This window comes from Glycine soja, chromosome 11, assembly GCF_004193775.1.
Source record: "Glycine soja cultivar W05 chromosome 11, ASM419377v2, whole genome shotgun sequence".
In the NCBI taxonomy this organism is placed as follows: domain Eukaryota; kingdom Viridiplantae; phylum Streptophyta; class Magnoliopsida; order Fabales; family Fabaceae; genus Glycine; species Glycine soja.
The window spans coordinates 30795145-30813908 of record NC_041012.1 but is presented as its reverse complement, the minus strand read 5'-3'; the positions used below and the strand labels follow the sequence as shown (position 1 = coordinate 30813908).

Here is an 18764-nt window from a genome sequence, read left to right as displayed (position 1 = left end):
AGTGAATTTAGAGAAGCCCAATTGAATTATTCAGTTGTCATTGTATAATCTTTTTAGCCAGAAATCGTCGATCCCCAAATGTCGATGGAAGATAAGGCAACGGGCCTTAGGCAGTGCAAAAGCCTAAATCGCTAAAGGGGCTCTGATCACAATTATTAGTTTCTGATTAACATGGGCAAGGAAACAATGTTGACATGATTGTGTGTCAAATGAAATAATTGGAAGGAAATCTCGATAATTAAGGAGCAAGCCTACATAGTGGATCTTAACTATTTTGATAGCGCAGTGGTTTCCTTTCACTATGGGTGATCATGTTATCTATAAATATTTGGATTGTAAAAACTGAAAAAGGACCTTCAACTCAAATTCAAATCAATTTATCTTATGTTTTAGTTATTTATCACAATTTATGACATTATTCCATTTATAGTTTATTCAATTTGCCTTTATTGTTTTCAAGTTAGCTTTTTTGGTTGCTTCGCCTACACCAAACGCTTTTTGGAGTAACTTGGGAATCCATTATTGGAGAGCATATTTCCCTCTCTAACACAAATCACTTGATCTTTATTTTTGGAATCACATTGAATCTTTTAGCTGATACAATCGGTTGAATTCCACGCAACAACATAAGGAAAACTAACACACTGGAAAAAGGTTCCAACATTGATGAAGTCCGTGAAACCCCGAATAAGAATGAATGGAGAGAGACTTACTAAGGAAAGTAGATGGAAACTCATGCTTTTTCCTGTCACTGAGTTTGACTGCGGTTGACTACAAATTAGTTATAAAGGTCATGGATGTTGTTCAAACAACAAAATAGTTCATGTTTCAGTTTTGAATGAAATGGAGAAGAATGTTGCTGCTCGTAGTGCTTCTATTGATAAGGTTGTAAATCTATATCTTTGATATGGAGAAAATATTGTCACATACACTTTCCTTTTCTTTGCTACAACCACTAAACCCACACATCGATCTTGTCGCTTATTCAAAGTGTGTTTGCAGTTGTAGAACCCTTAATTTTTTTGGATGACCATTCAAAATCTTTAGATAAGTTTCTTGAAAATTAAATAGTTACATGACATTTTCACCAATAAATTTAATTATTTACCACATTAAATAATTTAATAAGAGTAACATGTTATTTTTACTATAATAAAACAAAAGTTAAACTTGGGAAAGTAGGATTCTCACCCCTTCAATGAGAATGCTTTTGTAGGAATGTGAATTAAAAATGATTCACAAGAATCATAATTTCTCATAAATATGTTTCTTAAAAATGCATACCAAATGCAAGAAAAGTTTTCCGAGTTAGGATTCTTGGAGAAATAAAAAAATTTCTCCTACCAAATGTTTTCTAAAGGTGAAATGCCTCGATTCATAAAAATGAAAAAAAAGTTATTTTTTTAAATATAACTTTTCCTATAAAAATTAAATTACTTATATTTTTAAAATTACACTTGACTCAAGTTTATTAAAAGAAAAAACTTAAGAAAAACTTGACCAAAGAATAAAATTATTTGGTTAGTATTGCATAAAAATACGATGAGATGATTAAAACTCAACAAAATACAAGTACAAGTTTTGGAGTGGAGAGTAGGGGGGTGTTCAAAACTGAACTGAACCAAACCGAGCATAAAATCAAAAACCAACCCAAAAAGCTGCAAACTACAAATAATCAAAGGGTATCAATTTGGTTTGGTTTTTGTTTTTCCCAAACAACGCAGTTCAGTTTGATTTTCAAATTGGCATGCGAAAACTAAACCAAACCAAACCACACTCATTAGTTTGATATAGGGTTTATATTAGTCATATGCGCATATGATAATGTAGCTTTAAGATTATGTGAAACGACAACACTTACACTTAGTCTAATTCTAAGACTAAAATACTTAACACTTAGTCTCGCCCTCTCTCCTCTCTCGTGGAACCCTAAACTAAAAGCCCAAAATCACTCTCCTTGTAGCCCTTTCTATGTTTGTGGCATCAACTCTGTCCGACGACAACACTTATTGTTTTTTTTAATAGTTTAGTCGTTGGAACTTGAAAGCAAGTATTACATATTTGTCGCAACCTATCCTTCGGCAGGAGGGCGATGCGGGGCTTATGGGTTCGTCTTCCAAGAGAGGAAAATGCACGGAGTCGTCACCAACGTTTATTTAGGGAAAACGTCAGAAAAATCAGAACGTGTGGTCCACAAACTTTAAGTGTGAAAGGTTCGAGAGTTGTTTTTACGCACGGGGAATGTATTAGCACCCCACACGTCCGTCACAAGGGACGACAACCTTTAATCGAGTGTGCAAGACATGACTTCAAAAATTATGTATTTTCCCTTTTTTTATGTTTTTTTAGCTTTTTGGGGCCTTTTTGTATTTTTATCTTTTTGTTGTCGACAAGGGTGTTTCCCTCGCTCCTACGTATTCCTCAATTGCGATGAGCACATCAGACCTACGTAGTTCTTTCAGAACTAAATGTTGGTTAAGTTGTTTTGTGTTGGATCAAGTGACCTCGGAATAATTAAGAAGGGGGCGTTGAATTAATTATTAATGTGTCTTGACTAATTAAAAAATTATCATTCTTAATGTTACTAGATTCAACTAGGCTTTTACTACTAAGTTAAGAAAGTAAAGAACATAAACAATAACTTAACCAAAAGTAAAAGCGGCAATAAAAAATACACAGCGGAAATGTAAAAGAGTGTAGGGAAGAAGAAGACAAACACAAGATTTATACTGGTTCGGCAACAATCCGTGCCTACATCCGGTCCCCAAGCAACCAACGATTCTTGAGATTTCTTTCAACCTTGTAAAATCCTTTACAAGCCAAAGATCCACAAGGGATGTACCCTCCCTTATTCTCTTTGAACAACCAAGTGGATGTACCCTCCACTTGAACTGATCCACAAGAGATGTACCCTCTCTTATTCTCAGTATAACAACCCAAGTAGATGTACCCTCTACTTGTGCCACAAAGGATGTACCCTCCAATGTGTTAGGACAAAGAATTCTTAGGCGGTTAGTCCCTTGAATTCTCTGTGGGGGGGGATACAAAAGATATCTCAGGTGGTTAGTCCTTTGAAATCTTTTGTATAAAGGGAAAGGGAAAAAGATATTTCAGGCAGTTAGTCCTTTGAAATCTTTTGTAAGAAATAGAAGATATCGCAGGCAGTTAGTCCTTTGAAATCTTTTGTCAAGAGGGAGAAGGGAAGAAACAAAAGAATTCTCAGGCGGTTAGTCCTTTGAATCTTTTGACAAGAGAAAGAAGTGAATGAAGAAGAAGAGTAGCACAAGTTTTTGAACAATGAACTTTTCTTGGAAGAGAAAGTATTGAACAAAAACTCTATGAAAGAAATCTATTGATCATAAAAAGAAATCAATCTTTTAGAATGAAAGGAATCAGTCTAGTTAGTATATATAATTCGTGCCATGGTCACATATTTATAATCATTTGATGACTCAAGTTAAAGTTTGTAACTCTTGACAATTTCTTTAAAACTAGTCACTTTAAGAGTTGTGACTTTTGTGAAAAACTAGTCACTTAAAAAGTTGTGACCTTTGAAAAAATCTTCAGAAACAAGTCACTTTAAAAATTATGACTTTTGGAAATTTATTTTTTCGAAATTAGTCACTGGTAATCGATTACCATTAAGGTGTAATCGATTACACATCAATAGATGTGACTCTTCATGTTTAAATTTTAAAATCAAAACGTTTAGAAACACTGATAATCGATTACAAGTATTGTGTAATCAATTACACAAGTTTGAAATGATTTGAAAATGTTTTATCACTAGTTGTGGCTCTTGAAATTTGAAATCTAACGTTTTAAACCATTGGTAATCGATTACATGCTCATGGTAATCGATTACAGCTTTGTAAATCAGTTTTGAAAACAATGCTGGCTACTGGTAATCGATTACTACATTTTTGTAATCGATTACCAAAGAATAAAACTCTTTGGCAAAAGATTTTGTGAAAAATTCTTGTGCTACTCAATGTTTTGAAAAACTTTTTTAGTAATTATCTTGATTGAGTCTTCTCTTGATTCTTGATTCTTGAATCTTGAATCTTGAATCTTGAGTCTTGAATCTTGATCTTGATTGTTCTTGAATTTTGATTCTTGAAACTTGATGAATCTTGAAACTTGATTATTCTTGAATCTTGATTCTTTGAAACTTGATTCTTGAAGCTTTTTGGACTCCTGATTCTTTGAAACTTGCTTAACTCTTAATTCTTTGGCATCATCAAAATAATCTTGGAAGTCATTGCTTCCACATTTTGATCTTTTTCCACAAGATCGATTTTAACCGAACAAAAGTCGTTTAAGGTGTTGGACCATTAAACGATCTTTTGATTCTTTTGAAAGGAGAGAAACGTTAAGGCATTGGACCATTAACGATCTCTTGGTTGTGAAAGAAGAGAAACGTTAAGGCATTGGACCATTAATGATCTCTTATTTTTTTTGAAAAGGGGTGGTCGACAAAAGCAGAGCTTTTGCTCCTACGTATTCTCGATTTGTGATGAAGAACTCAGACCTACGTAGTTCTTGTGAAAAGCGGTAAAGTTATGTGTTGATTTTATGCTTTTGAACGGTCCATTTTAACCGATAAAAGCAAAGAGGACCGTTTAAGGTGTTGGACCTTAAAACAGCTTTAAGTGACTTTTGCGGACAAAACTTGGTTTGTGAGTTGATTTTAACCTTAGTTTCACTTTGGTTATTAATCAATTCATTCAAGGAAACTTTCAAAGAAAAACGTCTGGATTGATTTTTTTAATTATTTTATTATTATTTTGCTTTTTTGATTTAATCAAGGTTACAGTGTGAACGATCAATTAGATTTTATTTTAACAGTGATAACGACTTATATAAATGGTTAAAAGCTTGTTAAAAGCAGAAGAAAAGAAAACCAAAAGTGAATGAAATGAAGATAAAAGCCAACAAAACAAAAAATGAATTGAAAGTCTCAGATTCGAAAACTTAACGGTTGAAGACCAAAGAACGCATGAAGAACGAACAAAGAACGGCGAAGAACGGCGAAAAATCTTCACGGAATTGCTCATGGAAACGTCTCGAAAGCGTTACGGAAGCACCTTGGCTTGGATTTTCTTCACAGAATCACTTTTTTACTCAAAACAACTGAAATACACAGCATAGGGGTCAGAGACCCTTTGAAACAGCCCCCTTCCCCTATATATAGGAGGAAAAAGGGAGGAGGTTGCCGCCCAGCTCGCCCAGGCGAGCCTAGGCTTCCTCAGGAAGTTTCTTGATGGACCCACCAAATTGATAAGTTTACCCCCCTTTTTCGTATCTCACGGAAAGGTTACAGAAGTATTACGAAAGCATATCAGTCTTGATTTTCTTCTTTTTTCTCTTCTCTTTCACCAATCTTAAGTGAAATATCCTTATCCAGGGTTTTGGAAATGTTACAAAAGTATTATGGAAGCCCCCGGTGCCATTGTTTAACAAAATGAGGGAGGTGGTTGCCGCCCAACTCGCCCAGGTGAGCTAGGTTGCTTTCACCCGAAGCAAGAAAAAGTCCAGCATCTTCTAGATGGGCCCAGATTTGCAAATTGCTATTTACACCCGCAGTTTGATAAGTTCACCCCCACTTTTGTATTTTTTGGCTGTTTTCTTTCCAAAACCTCATGGAACTTGTGGCGATGGGCGTTAAGCTTTCCGAAGCGACCGATTGAGGTCTGTATGCCAACAGAAAATTGTCTCTGGACAAAAATTAGGGCTTGACAATCTATTTACATCCCGTTCACTTTGCTAAATACACCCCCATATTCGTATTTTTGGTCCGTTTCTCTCCGAAATATCCTGGAACTTTACGGATTCCATGGCTATGAGTGTTAAATATTTTGAAGTGGTCAAACGAAGGTCACATGTCCAAACAATGATTCCCGGACGAAATTAGGGTATGACAATATTATTTTTACTTCTAAGTTTACTTATTTATTATTTAAATTGAATGATTATTATTCAAGTTGAAACTATAAATTTATCATTTATATTGTTAATTGTTGAATTAATTATTATTTAAGTTGTGTTCAATTATAATAAATTTTTAAGCATTTTTTACTATTTACTAACAAATTTTTAAACTACAAAAATCAAATCAGAGAAACCATAAAAAATTAATTTTGTTTGATTTAAATTTTATAAACAATTTAAATCAAACAAAATCACATTATACATAATTTTCTTGTTTGGTTCATATTAATTGTAAGTTAAAACAACATTGAAATCAATCCTGAAACCCCTAATGGAGTCAATACACGAGCCTCATCCTTCCGCTCCCGCTTCTCTTCATTGGAAACACTAGAATGTGAACCATAAAACCAAAGCATTTTATCTTCCATGTCTAAACACACAAGCCTTATTTTTATTTATTTATTTTCCTCAGAATACGATCCTAAATATCTTACAAATTCACAATTCTTGGTATTTTAGGTGTGACAGACACTCACACACACAGCACAACCAAAGCATTTTATCTTCCATGTCTAAACACTGAAATGGCGTCCATCTCTACGTGCATCACTGTGACCCCCACTTGTAGGCTTGCTCGGCGGCTACTTTCCTTCACCTCGAAGCAGGCAATAGCATTCCTTTCCGTGCAGCAAAACCCGATAATTGGGGGAGTCACGAAAAGGGTATGGGATTCTAGGGTTTTGGTGGCGGGGCCGGGTGGCGCAGTGGAAACCGACAAGTTGCCTTCTGATGTGAGAAAGCGAACGATGGATGTTGTGGATGAGTGTGGAGGGAGAATGACCATTGGGGATGTGGCTAGCAGGGCTGGCCTCAACTTGAATCAGGCTCAGAAGGCTCTCCAAGCTCTTGCTGCTGACACAAATGGCTTCTTAGAAGTACTTTACGTTACGTTACCATTTTTTTTTTAATTTTTAGTTTTAAATATGTTTAAAGTCCATAATAAATAATCGTATTTTGTTTTGAGTCCATGTTATCAAACGGGACACCATCACATCCATGGATGATCTTTGGAAGATTCAACTGTGAGGGGACATGTCATCACTTAATTAATGACAGAGATTCAAAACAAAAAGTTTTAATATATTGGGAACTCAAAACAATAGAAAAATTTATTATGGACCTAGAACAAAATTCGGTTATTTATCAAGACCTTCAATATATTTTAGCCTAATTTTTATCTTTAATTATTCATGTGGTGTTGTACAATTGTGCCACTGTGATCTCTGCAGGTTTCTGAGGAAGGTGACGTTCTGTATGTATTTCCAAAAGATTATCGATCAAGGCTTGGTGCCAAGTCATTTAGGATTAAAGCTGAGCCATTTTTTTGAAAAGGCCAAGGTATCAAGATTATCTATTGTCTTCTCTGCTAACACTTTGATAGGACCCAGCTAATTGAAGAATTGCCACATGAGCAGCTGATTCACCAGAGATCAAGTGGACCCAAGACTTGGAAGGTGTACTCTAGAAGGAAGGGTAGAAAGGGTATTGGTGGCTAGTTAGTTACAATTGTGTGACGTGGTTAGGAGTGAGGAGAGTACCATTGCACTTCCTGGATATAAGGAGTGGGAGGGGGAATATTCAATGGGGAGGATTATTGTAATATTCTAGAATGTATAGGGAGCTTTAGCTTCCTATTAGGAGCCCTGCTCTTGTCAGATCTGTGGATTGTTATTCCCTTTTCTGTTATTGTCTCCATTGTTGATCATAATAATAAAGCTCTTTATTCCTCCATTTTACTATTTTTACTGTTTGATTGTTTTATTGCTATTCTGGTACGTATCAAGTGGTCCAACCTGCCGGATATTCGTCGACGAAAGTACCAGTGAATGCCTACTAAGAAGGTGACTCCTGCAGCATTTACAAAAATGGAAGCGAAGGTGGAAGCACTTGAAGGAGAAATGTCTGAAGTCAGATCAACGTTGGCTGACGTTCAGAACGCCGTGAAGGAGAACCACGCGAGTCTAATCGCGATGCTGGAGAAGTGTTTGGGAAAATCCCTGAGTGGAGAGGAAGGGAGTGCTAGTTTCGCCGGCAAAACGACATCGGAGATTCCAGTTTCATCGGAGAAGGCGAAAGGAACGAGTTCCAGTGATTTACGAGGTGACGTGTTGGCGGAATTCCGTCAATCCGTCAAGAAGGTGGAGCTTCCACCGTTTGATGGTGAGGACCCAGCTGGATGGATATCGCGAGTAGAGGTTTACTTTCGCGTCCAGGACACCAGTCCGGAGGTGAAGGTTAGTTTGGCTCAGATTTGTATGGAGGGATCTACGATCCACTTTTTTAATTCTTTGATTGGCGAGGAAGAAGGGTTGATGTGGGAGGCGTTGAAGGAAGCTTTGTTGGAGAGGTATGGGGGTCATGGTGAAGGTGACGTCTATGAGCAGTTGACGGAATTGAAGCAAACCGGAACGGTGGAGGAGTACATCACAGAGTTCGAGTATTTGACAGCTCAAATTCCAAAACTCCCGGAAAAGCAATTTCGGGGTTATTTCCTTCATGGGTTGAAGACGGAGATTAAGGGGAAGGTGCGGAGTTTAGCAGCGATGGGAGAGTTGAGCAGAGCGAAGCTTCTGCAAGTTACTAGAGCTGTGGAGAAGGAGATAAAGGGTGGAAGTGGATCGGGCTACAGTCGTGGGCCTAGACCTAGAAATGGGTCGTTTCGGACCGGGTCACATGGTATGGGTAAGTCTGGATCCGATTGGGTCATGGTAAAAGGGAGAGAAGTTGGATCGAATGGGGGTGTGAAAAGTGGAGTTAATGGGCCTAGAGGAGATAAGCCAGCCCATGGTGACAGAAAACGTGTTGGGCCTCGTGATAGAGGTTTTACTCATTTAGCATACAATGAGTTGATGGAAAGAAAACAAAAGGGGCTGTGTTTCAAATGTGGGGGTCCATTCCATCCTATGTATCAATGTCCTGACAAGCAGCTTAGAGTTTTGGTGGTAGAGGATGACGAAGATAATGAAGAGGAGGCCAAAATTTTAGCAGTGGAGGTGGAGGAAGCTGATGACGAAGAGAAGGGGGAGATGAGCGTGCTGGACTTGCATCACATAGCACATGAGAATCATCACACTGTTAAATTCCAAGGCTCAATTCAGGGTGTGGAGGTGCTGATTTTGGTTGATAGTGGTGCTACACACAACTTCATTTCTCAGAAGTTGGTACATCAAATGGATTGGCCGGTTGAAATTACTCCTCAAATGAATGTAAAATTGGGGAATGGATTCCAAATGGTGACACAAGGGGTGTGTAGGGGGTTGGATATGCAAATTGGAGATTTCAAATTAGACCCGGAAATGCATTTGTTTGAGTTAGAAGGAATTGATGTTGTTTTAGGCATTGAATGGCTTAAAACCTTAGGAGACACAATTACCAATTGGAAGCAACAAACTATGAGTTTTTGGAAGGATAAGGAATGGGTGACCCTTAAGGGAAAAGAGGGGTGTAGGAAGTCAGTGGCCTTACAAAGTATATTGAGCAAGCCCAAGCCCAATACGCAAGGCTTAATGTGGGAAATAGAGAAGTGTGAGCCCAATGGAGTTGACAAACCCAGTCTGTCTGTACAACAACAAACAGAGCTGGAGGATTTGTTACGCAAATACGCACAAGTATTCCAAGCACCAGCTGGTCTTCCTCCAAAGCGAAACAAAGAACATGTTATTAACCTTGTAGATGGACAAGGGGCAGTGAATGTAAGACCGTATCGTTATCCTCACCACCACAAAAACGAGATAGAGAAGCAGGTCAAAGAGATGCTGGCCACAGGAGTTATACGCCATAGCACGAGTTCGTTCTCAAGCCCGGTGATACTAGTCAAAAAGAAGGACAATACCTGGAGGATGTGTATTGATTATCGTGCCCTTAATAAGGTAACTGTTCCTGATAAATTTCCAATCCCTGTCATTGAGGAGTTGTTAGATGAATTACATGGAGCCAAATTTTATTCCAAATTGGATTTAAAATCCGGCTACCATCAAGTTAGAGTGAAGGAGTCTGATGTGTGTAAGACAGCTTTTAGGACACATGAGGGACATTATGAGTTTCTTGTGATGCCTTTTGGGCTCATGAATGCTCCCTCAACCTTTCAAAGCCTCATGAATGATGTGTTTCGCCCCTTATTAAGGAAGCATGTGCTAGTTTTCTTTGACGATATCCTTATCTATAGTAAGGATTGGAAGTCTCACTTGTTACATTTGGAGGAGGTCTTGAATTTGTTATCCACTCACAGTTTAGTGGCTAATAGGAAGAAGTGTAATTTCGCTCAAAAGACTGTTGAATACTTGGGGCATATGATTTCAGAAGATGGAGTGGCTGTAGATCCTGGTAAGGTAGTCAGCGTGCTCCAATGGCCACAACCTAAGAATGTCAAGGGTGTAAGGGGTTTCTTAGGCCTTACAGGGTACTACCGGAAGTTTATAAGAGATTATGGGAAGATTGCAAGACCTTTAACTGAGCTTACCAAGAAGGACAGTTTTAAATGGGGAGTGGAAGCTCAACAAGCTTTTGATGAATTGAAGAAAAGGCTTACTACAGCACCAGTTTTGGCTTTACCTGATTTCTCTAAGAATTTTGTGATTGAGTGTGATGCTTCAGGTGGTGGTATAGGAGCTATTTTAATACAAGATAAGAGGCCTATAGCTTACTTCAGTAAAGCTCTGGGACTGAGAAATTTAGCCAAATCTGCCTATGAGAAAGAGTTGATGGCAGTCGTGCTAGCAATCCAGCACTGGAGACCGTATTTATTGGGGAGGAAGTTTGTGGTTTCCACTGATCAGAAGAGTCTAAAGCAATTAATGCAACAGAGAATCATTACTGCAGAGCAGCAGAATTGGGCTGCTAAACTGCTTGGATTTGATTTTGAGATTATTTATAAGCAAGGCAGATTGAATAAAGGTGCAGATGCTCTGTCAAGAATTCATGAAGGAAGGGATTTGAATGTTATGAATTCTTGTGTGAAATGGATCCAAGAGGAACAGATCAAGACAGAAATTCAGCAGGACGAAAAATTGCAGAGAATAATAGAGGAAATGCAACAGAATTCAGTTTCATGGCCTGGTTATGAGTACAGACAGGGTGTATTATTGTATGAAGGTAGATTGGTTATTTCCAGCAAATCTGGGCTAATTCCTACACTGTTAGAGGAGTTTCATTCAACACCACAGGGGGGACATTCAGGATTTTACAAGACTTACAGAAGGCTGGCTGCTAATGTGTATTGGATAGGCATGAAAGGGACTGCACAGGAGTTTGTGAGAAACTGTGATATCTGTCAGAGACAGAAGTATATGGCATCATCCCCAGGGGGTTTGTTACAGCCCTTACCCATTCCAGAGCAAATTTGGGAGGATTTATCTATTGATTTCATTATAGGCTTACCAAAGTCAAAAGGGTATGAAGCTATTCTAGTTGTGGTGGACAGGTTGTCTAAATACTCTCATTTTATTCCACTTAAACATCCTTATACTGCAAGGAGTATTGCTGAGGTATTCTGTAAGGAGATCGTCAGACTCCATGGCATACCATTGTCCATAGTTAGTGACAGGGATCCCATATTCATGAGTAGTTTTTGGAGGGAATTATTCAAGTTACAAGGGACTAAACTCAAGATGAGTACTGCTTACCACCCTGAGTCGGATGGGCAAACATTAGTTGTTAACAGGTGTTTGGAGACTTATTTAAGATGCTTTATTGCAGACCAGCCTAAGACATGGGTATCATGGGTACATTGGGCTGAGTATTGGTTCAATACCACCTTTCATGCTGCTATTGAGAAGACACCTTTTGAGATAGTTTATGGGAGACAACCACCAATACTGACTAGGTGGGTACAAGGTGAAACCAGAGTAGAAGCTGTGCAGAGGGAGTTGTTGGACAGAGATGAGGCTTTGAGGCAATTGAAGAGTCAATTATTTAGGGCACAAGAGAAAATGAAAAACCAGGCCGACAAGAAGCGTATTGACAGGAGTTTTGTGTGTGGAGAATGGGTATTTGTCAAGCTCAGAGCACATAGACAGCAGTCTGTGGTTACTAGAATTAATGCCAAGCTAGTGGCAAGATATTATGGTCCCTACCCTATCATAGAGAAGATAGGAGCAGTAGCTTATAGATTGAAGTTACCAGAAGGATCTAGAGTACATCCTGTTTTCCATGTTTCTTTATTGAAGAAGGCTGTGGGTCGGTATCACGAGGAGGAGGAGTTACCGGATTTGCTGGAAGAACAAATTGACATGTATGTACCAGAGGCAGCACTAGCTACCAGGAAGGTGAAGCAGCAGGGTGAAGAAGTCAGACAGGTTCTAATTCATTGGAAGGGAAGGACTGTAGAAGAAGCAACATGGGAAGATGAGATAATGATCAGAAGTCAGTTTCCAAAGTTTAGCCTTGAGGACAAGGCCATTGCAGAAGGAGAGGGTATTGATAGGACCCAGCTAATTGAAGAATTGCCACATGAGCAGCTGATTCACCAGAGATCAAGTGGACCCAAGACTTGGAAGGTGTATTCTAGAAGGAAGGGTAGAAAGGGTATTGGTGGCTAGTTAGTTACAATTGTGTGACGTGGTTAGGAGTGAGGAGAGTACCATTGCACTTCCTGGATATAAGGAGTGGGAGGGGGAATATTCAATGGGGAGGATTATTGTAATATTCTAGAATGTATAGGGAGCTTTAGCTTCCTATTAGGAGCCCTGCTCTTGTCAGATCTGTGGATTGTTATTCCCTTTTCTGTTATTGTCTCCATTGTTGATCATAATAATAAAGCTCTCTATTCCTCCATTTTACTATTTTTACTGTTTGATCGTTTTATTGCTATTCTGGTACGTATCACACTTGTTGATGATGTTTTATTTTATCAATTGACTGTGGTTGTTGTATGGCTTTCACTTTGACAGGCTGCAGGAGAATACTTTATAAGGGTTTCTTTTGGGACAACACTTATTGCATCCATTGTTATTGTTTACACTACAATAATTGCTCTTGTAACTAGCAGTAGAAGGTGCTTCATATGTAATTTCGATATCTATGATCATAATTTATCCTGAAAAATTTAGTAATGTGAATGAGGGAATATTCTTGTTTTATTACAGTGAAGAGGACAATCGTGGAAGGCGTGGAGGTAGGTCATATGATTCAGGATTCACTTTCTACTTTAATCCTGTTGATTTATTCTGGTAATTCTCTTTTATATAGTGTAGGACTTGCATTTTATACAAATTTTCATAAAATTTATCTTCTTGGTTCAGAATTTGAAAAATTATGTACTTTTGGTTGCTAATGAAGTTTTGATATGCTTGAGAAAAAGAAAAGAAAAGAAAAGATAAGGAAGACAAGAGACAGGCTAACAAAGAAGAGGAAAAAAAAGGAAGATAGGCTTAAAGAAATTAGTGTGGTCACTTAACACGTACTTATTTAACATTGGTCAAGGTGATGCAATGTAGTTAAATTAGGTTACTTTTCCCCCTTATTATGATAAGAACCTTAGGAGAACCACACAGCTGGTTGTTATAGTTGGAGACTGAGAGCCCAAGACCTTATAAACCCTACACTAGAATCTCAAACTTCCAATGTGGGACTCAACTCCCATACCTTTCAATTGGATCCTAACATCCCACTATGCTCTGCAACCCCAATGCTCATGCGGGTTGGTTGTGTGCAGTAGCCCTTTAACTAGATTGGGGAGAACACTGAAATGATGTTGGCACCACCTGTGCCACTTGCTTGCAGCTGAGACACGGTGGAAACCTCTGGTATCAACTGATAAGAACCTTGAGAGAATGACACAACAAAAGTTAGCCATTTTGTTTCTAAGTAGATGGTAAAGAACTCAAGCATTCAACCAATCCATTTATCGTTTTGGTGTACAAGTCAAGGATGAGAATGTCATTCAGTGTGAGGTGAGTGAGATCGAACCTGCTTTGATACCAAGTTGAAGACTTTAGATTGAAGAAAAGCTTGAGTGAGTCACTCAGCATATTTGCAATAAGTACAAAGTAGACACAACAATGAATAGCTTTATAAAAGCTGAACAACAGATAACAGATCAGCTTTTGTAACACGACCCACAATGGGGAATGAACGTTCAAAAATGTGGTATGGGAGAGATATTACTAACAGACCATATAACACTGTTGTATACTATATGGCCTAACATTTTTCTGAGCCTATGCGGATAGATGTGTAGGGGAACTGGGTAAGTTGAATTGAATTTGTTTAAACTTTAGATTGAATTAATTATACTCCCTCCTTCTCTAATGATAAGACCCTTTCAACTAATTCACGCCCCTTAAGAAAAGTAGTTGATTTAGTTAATCAAATTAAATCTTTCAATTATTGGTACTATCATTCCAAAATTACCCTTTTTTTATCTCTCTTTTCACTTAATTGCTTCTCATTAATGTTCGGAGAGAAAATAATTAAGGGTATGTAGGAAAAAAATAATTAATGCATCTAGAAATTAGAAAAGGATCTTATAAAAAGGTACAAACAAATTTCTGAAAAGGGTCTTATAATTAGGAACGGAGGGAGTATTTTCATTCCTCCTGTTATATTCTAAGTTTGTAGCACATGTATCTAGTTTTATGCAAATAAAAAACAACTCATTTCTTTTTGAGAGAAATGTTTGGAGACATAATTTCTTTTTATCCCATGGAAGGTACTGGGATCCATATTATTATAGGAGGCAAAGGCCACAAGCTGATGATGACAAGATGAACTTCATTGAATCGGTGTGTGATGCAAATGAAATAACATGTCATCCCCCCGGACCCTTTTTGTTTCTAAATAAAGATAAGGATTTTTTGTTTTCTGGTAGGTCTTCTCCTTTGTATTCGGAGATGGTGATCCCAATCAAGGAATTGAAGAAGAGAGATGGAAGTTGGTAATAATTAAGGACTGAATTCAGTGGTCTGTTGCCTTTGATTTTTTTTTTTTATATTTTGTTTCATAGTTGAGTTGGTACCATTTTTCACATTAATTGTTAAAATGCTGTGCATTATTCTTTTTTTTTTTTTTAAACTTTCCATTATCTTTGCATGTTTATTTCCTTTGATCCACTTGTCTTATGTACAGATTGGGCAATACATAGCATCTAATGGTGGCGTTGTTGCAGCGGAAGAACTTGCTCCATATCTTGATATAGATTCTACAGAGGGAATTAAGGTAATTTAGTATATGTTTGGTTCTGCACTTCTTCCTTTTGCGTCTACAAGCTCAGATGTGCATATTTTATGTGATAAATGGAAGCGAAAAAGAGTGGCATTTTCCTGGATGCAGAAATTCAATGCACATAACATAGTATTATTTGTTTAACAAGGATATCTATCAAATAAAAAAATTGTATTTTGCATTGACATAAATAAGTTTGTTGCTCAGCCCATGGATTTGTCCAACCTTATTTGTAGCACATTTCAGTAGGAATTGAACATGATGAATTTTCACAACATATTTTACATACATTTTGTTTGGCTTTTATTCTATTATTTTACTAGATCTTTGCTTCATTGCCAGCTGTCAATAATAAAATTGAAGAAACAATTTCTCTATTTTTTAGCTCGTGGATACTGAAATTAGCAGCTTAATATCAATTTGCTGTTTTTCAAATGATGTTGACTTGAAACAATTATTATATTCTTATGTAAATGCTGCCTTTATAGAGTAATGGTTTCTGTTAAATGTGTGTGTAGTTTTGAGTGTGGTTGCTATTGTAATTCAACTTTATTTAGAGGACAACAGTATTGTGTCATTGTGAACAACTGTCCCTCTCCTACTCTTTTGTACTCTCTCTCTATATATGTTATTTGAAAGCAATAAAGAAAGTAGTCAGTGAGTGACATTTTCCTCACAAATTCAAACTTCAACTTGGCATCAGAGCAGGTTCTCCGGCCACCGTCCGCCACTGTCTTCGGCCACCATTTCTCTCGGCGAACTCAGGGTTGGGTGCGCCTTGAAGAGCGCGACTCACCCCTGGAAGTCGCGTGGCCAAACTCCCTTCCACGCGCCGCCATAGTCTCGTGCCAGTTTCGGCGCGTGGCCTTCACGTGCCGCACTCCAGTCGCTGGAAGTTCATCGGACCTGTTCCGGCATCTTTGTCGTCTTCACCTGAACACATTTTCAGGCCTTGTCTTTTGGTTTTGGCAAGTTGTTTGTTCCAGCCCTTGTGTTTCCCTCTTCTTCTTCATTAGGGTTTCCGTTTTTTATCAGAAATGGCTTCTGCTGGTCCTGTATTTTCTTTCTCTGGAACTCCAACCATCACAACTGGAAGAATTATTTGTCTTGGTCTGCTTCAGTGGAGTTGTGGTTTCTCGGTCAAGGATACCATGACCACTTGGAGAAAGGTGTTGATGCTGTTCCAAACGACAAGAGACCTGAGTGGGAAAAGCTTGATTTTCAACTCTGTGCTGTGCTATGGCAATCGGTTAAGCCAAATGTTTTGGAAATCCTTAGATCATTCAAAACATGTTGCTCTTTCTGGAAGAAGGCCCAAGAGATTTTTGCCAATGATATTCAAAGCCTGTTTGATGCAACCATGAAAGTTACGGCTCTCAAGCAAACCAGCCATGACATGATTGCACATATAGGTAAAGCTCGAGCAGCAGTGGAAGAGCTGAAGAGGTTTCTTGTGGCTGATTCGTTGGAGGAAGTGAATAAGAAGCTGGACAAGTTTTACATGGTTCTTATCATGAGGAGCCTACACTCAGATTTTGATCATGTGCGTGATCAAGTTCTTGCTGGAGACCAAGTTCCGTCAATGGACTCTCTCATCACTAGACTTCTTCGTGTGCCTCATGTGTTGAAAGATGAAAATCTAGTTGATGTTGTGGAAACATCAGCCATGGTTGCACCTCGTGGAAGAGGAGGAGGCCGCAGTGGAAGGGGTGGACGTCCTCATTTGCAATTGCAATTTTTTTATTGCTGGGACAAGGTCTATATGAGATAAATTCAGTAGAGGAATGAGTCATGTGATTCGTAGCTCCAGAATCAACAACCCATGTCACTTGTGCAGTAGATTGTAGAACACTGAGAGCATAGGCTTGGGAAGTAGTTGACAGTGCCAAGGAAGAACTACATGTGTTTGTGGGTTTGACTAAAGTCTCTAGGACTTCCCTCAATTTTTTAATTTCTTCTATATTGTAATTTGTAAGGGGTCTGGAAGGACTTCTCACTGCAGCACCTGACTGAGTTAGATGGGCTTGTGTTGGTTCTCCTCGTTGAGTACCTTTGGTGGTCCAATTTTAGTTTTGATTTGGAGGCTTACCATGAAGTTTCCAACATCTGTCTTGGGTGTGTCTTTGCTTCTTACAAAAGGTACACCATAGAGAATCCTTGTTTTCCCCTTTGTCGATCTCCATCTTGGGGGCTACACCTCCAGGTTGACCAGTCTAACATTGATCAATCTTCTTTTCCTTTTGTGCAACTAAGGCAGAACTTTCAGTGGATTGAGACTCCATCATCACCCCCCCCCCCGACGTGCTTTTTCTACCCGGAAGGCAGCCATGGTTTCATTGAGTGAGGATAACTGCTTTCCTAGCACCTGAATTCTTATAGGATGAAACTGACTATTTAGCCCTGTCAAGAACTTATAGATTTTGTCCTTCTCCTTGTAACGTTTGAGTAAATCAGCATCTTCTATGCATTTTGATTCAAATTGTTCATAATGGTCTAACTTCAGCCAAAGATTCTACAGTCTGGGCATACTCACTAACGAATCGGTCTCCTTGTTTGGTAGTCGCGATCTTCATCTTAATTTCATAAATTTGAGCAGCATCACCAACCTCGTAATAGTTTTGCTTACAGCTATCCCACACGTCCTTGGCGGTCCTCATGAACATGTAAGCATCGCTCACCTCTGGCACCATGGAATTCCATTGCCACGACATCACTACTACATCTGCTTCATCCCATGCACCAAAGGTACTGTCTGTGGATTTTGTGACATCTTTCCCAATAAGATGATTCAATTTGCCCTTCCCTTTTAGAAAGGTTTGGACAAAGTGAGACCATTTAAGGTAGTTTTTGCCATTGAGAAAAAGGCCGGGTTGAATATTTTGCAGCTCAACAGTGTCGGTATTTTCGGCTTGGGCGGGGTTATTGGTTGTTGTAGACATTCTTAGTTTTGTTGGGTGAGATTCAAAGGCATGGAGGGTGTTTTAGGGAAGAAAAAAACGACAATATATGCCGTCAAAGGGAGGGGAAAAAACCCGGCAATGCAGGCCGTTCAGCGGAAGAAAAAACGTGTGGCAATGCTGGCCATGAGTTTACACAGGCTCCCATAAATTTTGGAGCATTGATACCATGTCAAAGGATAATTTTCTTATATTATTGATAGAAGAACATGTGCTCTTAAATAGAATACAAGGAAATCTAAAAAAGAAAATACAATATATAGTGGTATTCTGACAGTCACCATTTTGGTGGACCTCGTTCACAGGCCTCCTGAAGAAATTCATATCAGTGAAAGAGAAAGAGATAAAACTGAAAGCTAAGAAACTGTTATTGTATTATGAAATTGGTTTGTTACAACTGAATGCTCAACAATGTATTTATAAAGAATTCTAACTACATAACTGTTAGTCTAACTAACTGTTATGCTGAGTCAGCAATGACTCAGCATAACAGTTAGTGGTATTCTGACAGTCACCATTTTGGTGGACCTCGTTCACAGGCCACCTGAAGAAATTCATATCAGTGAAAGAGAAAGAGATAAAACTGAAAGCTAAGAAACTATTATTGTATTATGAAATTGGTTTGTTACAACTGAATGCTCAACAATGTATTTATAA

General features: G+C 38.4%; 1 pseudogene across 1 annotated transcript in view; it reads left to right on the top strand.

Annotated features, from left to right (window-relative positions):
* The first annotated feature begins 6263 nt into the window (after positions 1 to 6263).
* The window catches only part of LOC114377351, a 31644-nt pseudogene continuing 19143 nt past the window's right edge, over positions 6264 to 18764 (top strand). Inside the window, exons 1-8 of the transcript XR_003659067.1 lie at positions 6264 to 6866; positions 7221 to 7323; positions 7864 to 7868; positions 12879 to 12982; positions 13074 to 13157; positions 14639 to 14711; positions 14798 to 14863; positions 15055 to 15144. The product of XR_003659067.1 is annotated as an uncharacterized protein At5g03900, chloroplastic-like (transcript). The remainder of the gene's footprint in view (positions 6867 to 7220; positions 7324 to 7863; positions 7869 to 12878; positions 12983 to 13073; positions 13158 to 14638; positions 14712 to 14797; positions 14864 to 15054; positions 15145 to 18764) is intronic.